At 34.3% G+C, this 4,398-nt stretch overlaps 1 long non-coding RNA gene across 1 annotated transcript; it reads right to left on the bottom strand.

Annotated features, from left to right (window-relative positions):
* Nucleotides 1-1,471: 1,471 nt before the first annotated feature.
* Nucleotides 1,472-2,916, bottom strand: LOC143637281 (uncharacterized). The gene is made up of 4 exons (XR_013154400.1): nt 2,882-2,916; nt 2,519-2,604; nt 1,940-2,007; nt 1,472-1,772 (listed from the first exon to the last, which is right to left on the bottom strand). It is a non-coding gene; the product is annotated as an uncharacterized LOC143637281 (long non-coding RNA).
* Between the last annotated feature and the right edge of the window lie 1,482 nt (nt 2,917-4,398).

Raw genomic sequence — 4,398 nt, 5'->3', positions numbered from 1 at the left:
TGTAATAGCCCAGTAGGCAAGCCTTGTATACAAAACCCCACAATACCAGTAGTAACCATCCCGTAAGTCTACGGAGACTTAATCACTATAATGTATTTAAATACTTTTAAATATATATATATATTGAAAACATTTAGACCATCTGTCATGAGTTTTATAGGTTTTGAAATTAACATTACAGTGTCGGAAAAACAGTTGTCTCACGCAAATGTGAGTTGTACAAAAACTCGAATGTCTCACCTTGCAGGTTTATAATTAAAGAAAACGCCTCTTGGTATTAAGCACCTAGGATAAGCACAATGTAGTATCTCTAGATTAGCATAAAACCAATAATCATAACAATAATCACGAGAGTAGAACTTTACACGATAGCACAATGTCTTACCTTAACAGGCAGAGCTTTCAGATTCGTGTAAATTTCTTTCGATCGGATATCGTTACGATAACTCGGTATTATACCCTTAACATAATTTCTTAATATAATTATATTGTGTGTGTGTGTGAATTCAGAGAGAAAAGAGGATTTTGAGCAAAGAATGAATGTCCCGTTGGCTTCCTATTTATAGCAAGTTCTGGACCCCATCGCGGTACGCGATGGCGATAAATAGAAAGGCGTCGTGTATCGCGAAGAATTTTGTAGCTATGTCGAGTCAGCCCTAGGCCTGCTACGTGGCACGCCACGTGTCCTCTGCGTAACCTCCACGTCGCGGTACGCGATGGGTAGCTATATCAGCCTATCGCGTATCGCTACGCCGCCATATATCTGGATAAGGTTACACATCATCGCGGTACGCGATGAGGCTAACCCAAACCTGTCGCGTATCGCGATGGGAGACAAAAATACTAAGGCGGCCCTTAAGCGGCTGCGGCGATGCGAGCGTGCGAAGTGCAAAATGCACCATCAAAGCGCCACATTGCGCCCATCGCACTTCGCCCTAGCCCGTGCCCGAGCCCGAGCCCGTGCCCGTGCAGATTGATGAATCCAAAGAACCATGATTTTTCACCAAAACCCAAAGAACCCTAATTATCAAATTGATGAATCTGCTTGTTAATTGATGAATTAATGTTAGGGCTTTCATATAACTGATTAAGACGAACACACTGAATTAATTAATTAATTACCTCATTCGATACCGTAACGATGATGAACGGCAAGCAAAGACTGATGGCCCAGAACGAGGAGTTTAGATAAGTTGCATAAGGTATTTACCAATTACTCGTGCAGTTTAGATCGCGAGGTCATAATGAACATTACAGGAGGGATTAATTAGAATATCTTGACCTGTTAATGGTTTATTGCTATAAGAGTATGAACGGGTTTTGATATTCTCGTAAACAAAATCAAATTTATCGCAACTTCTATAATTACACAGTTGGTGTAGCTTGTTTAAACATTAGGAAAGATCCAATACGATTAATTCCAACAAGGTTTTTTACCCGCGTGTTGCGGCATGCGGGCGTGCTTCTGTTTTAAGTGGTGGTGAATATACACTGTAGTTCGTAACACACTATTAGTATCGATAACTAAATTACATACAACAAAATAACAAAATTGTTTTCCAAAACCATTTATTTGACCATTTCTACCCAGTTTTGGATGGTTACCACTATTTACACCAAGTAACTCTTTTTCGAAATAGAAAGCTTTCCTTTAGATTCCATATGGGTCAAAATGGTCCAGTAGACGGGTCAGGTTCATAAAAAGCTCACCTTCAGGTTCCATATGGCTTGATAGTGTGCAAATCACTTTTCAGCCTTCTTCCATTTTCAAGCTGCAAAAATAGAAACAAAATGAGATTGTTATTTTACCCACATAGCATCAAACTATTATAGAACCGGTGCCATAAAATGTGAACTTCACAACCACCAACACAACTATTGACTAACGATGACAAAAAGAGAAGAAAAAATGGGTCTTCCATGATCCCTTTTAACTTACTTTTTAGAAGGAAATGTAGCCATGTTATGTCCCTCTATAAACGTGTACACATCATCATTTTATCATACCTACGAATCAGCGAGGACGTGGACGGTGACGCAAGGAAATTAGAATCAAAGTAAGCATACAACGGAAGTTAAAATTGAAAGAACAATTAAAAATGTTAATCTAAATATATAGATTATAAACCTTTGACCTGCGTAAAGGAAAATAGTCAGTCTGGAAACTTCTTCAAGTTCATCTAAAAGCATAATTAGTGAATACAGAAGCAGAAGGAAATTCATAGTTAGCTCCAAATCAATGTTAACTCAAACTGAGAATGGTGTCTACTAAAGTTTAATGATAGTCAATAATAATTTGTTTATGCTATTTACATTCATACGTGTGCTACTTAAATTTATGGCTTTATAAAATATATCTACTACTACAGTTCATTAGAAATGAGACGACCAAATAAAACAAACGCATAATAACACATATCCGAAAACTAAAGGAAATGTCAAGGTTAGTTATTCCAAGTTAATTAAAAAAATAATAATAATTATTATTATTATAAAGCACAATTATCAACAAACTCACCTGTGTCAACAACAGTAGTCAATTTTCTTTGAATTCCTGCTTTTATTGAAGCCTGAATGCACCTTGAGCTTATTCTCTTTACCCACCTGCAAATTCATGAAATACACAACAATACTTATTCACAAAATCAAAAACACATTTACCTTATTCAATTATGAATCCATCCTCCTTTTAGTGATTCAATCCCATTACACAACAATACTTTTTCACCTATTTAAATTCAAATAACTTTTTCTTGTACTTACTTATTCTCTTTACCCAGTCCCACATAGGCATAAATAAACCTTAAAAAGGTATTATTTCAAATCACTTTTCATTCAATTGAAGGTCCTAATTGTCGAATTAGAGGACATTATTTGTTACCTTAAATGAAAGAAAACGAATCATCGAGGCAGCTAATTGGCGAAGGGTTGCGCTTGTGAGTGGTGGTGGCAGTAACTAAAGACAGCTTTGTGGAGGTGGGTAGTATAAAGGTGGTTTGAGAAATTGAAAGAGACAGTAGCCAAACACGTGTGCTGACTACTGGAATGGTGATGCAATGCATTAGATAATTTGTGGCTCACATTCAAGTTTGATGAATAGTAAAATCTCTGAGTATCGGAAAATCTGGTTTTTAATATATATATATATAATAATAAACGAAGATTATGGCTCAGGAAATCCAATTCGGGTATTGATCCAAACGTGGATCCGGGTTTACGGGAAATGGGTTTGGGTAATTGGTTAAATGGGTAATTAATATAATATAATAATATATTTACAGATTTGCATAATGGACCCTGGAGAATGTAAGTGGAAACACATTTGCGTAATAGTTTTTGTTTAGCGTAATTTTACCATTATTTGAAAGTTTTAAATATGTATAATATATAAATAATATAGAATAATATTATAACAATAAATTAACTCGATAAACGTGATATATTAGTTGACAAATTTCCCGAACATAAAACGGTTCGGGTAACAGACATAAATTTATAAGTTTGAAAAACCCGAGTTGTCACAGTCTCCCCTGCTTTAGGAAATTTCGTCCCGAAATTAAAGAATAATATAAAAACACCATTAAATTTTGAGGAAAAGAAAATTTTAAAATATAACTTTTAAAATTTATCATAACACAGGATTTTGAATAGTCAAAACAGCGCTCCAAATGAAAATCCGATAAGAATACTTATATATAGGATGTACCAGCGGCGTATCCACCATGTCCTTATCATCTCTTCATTTGTACCGTTGTCCCAACTACTTTCGATTCTATATTATGACACACAATTGCACGCATTATGATTTCCATGCGAGGACTTCGATAATTATGTAGGCCTCCATAATTACCTAGGTCGTCGGATGGTCCGCATAACACGTCCCATCATGTGGGTTACAAAACATGATTTTTAGAGAAAACAAAAATCTTAATACGTTTTGGTGACAAAATAGAAGATAGTCATTGTGTAAAATATTGCTAAAATGAACTGAACTTTTGAGTTGATTTAATAAAATATTAAAATTTCTAAAACGTATTTTGATAAAAGTTATAAATATTGAGAGTTTGAAAAGGAAAGGATTCCTTAGGTTTGAGAGTGAAACGAGTTGGGATACACGAGTACAAGAGATATATAAAGGAGTACAGTATTATAGGCGGTTGTCTTTTGGAAAGATAGATTTTATTGTATGAACATAATCACTTAGAATAAATTAATAGAATTGACATTGTTTAAATTCAAAAATTGAATAAAGATTTGTACGATTGAGAAATATAAAATATGTTTTGATAAAATGACAAAAACATCTATTTGATAAATTTAGTTATGATTGATATGACTTATCAGATTTAAAATAACTTGATTAATTATATATATAAAATTTTGAATAATTAAAGTTGG

Source organism: Bidens hawaiensis, unplaced genomic scaffold (assembly GCF_021521415.1).
Source record: "Bidens hawaiensis isolate Kalapana, Puna unplaced genomic scaffold, B.hawaiensis_p1.1 tig00008219_1, whole genome shotgun sequence".
In the NCBI taxonomy this organism is placed as follows: Eukaryota; Viridiplantae; Streptophyta; class Magnoliopsida; order Asterales; family Asteraceae; genus Bidens; species Bidens hawaiensis.
Note: the sequence above shows the minus strand (reverse complement) of the source record. Positions and strands in the feature narration are given on the sequence as shown.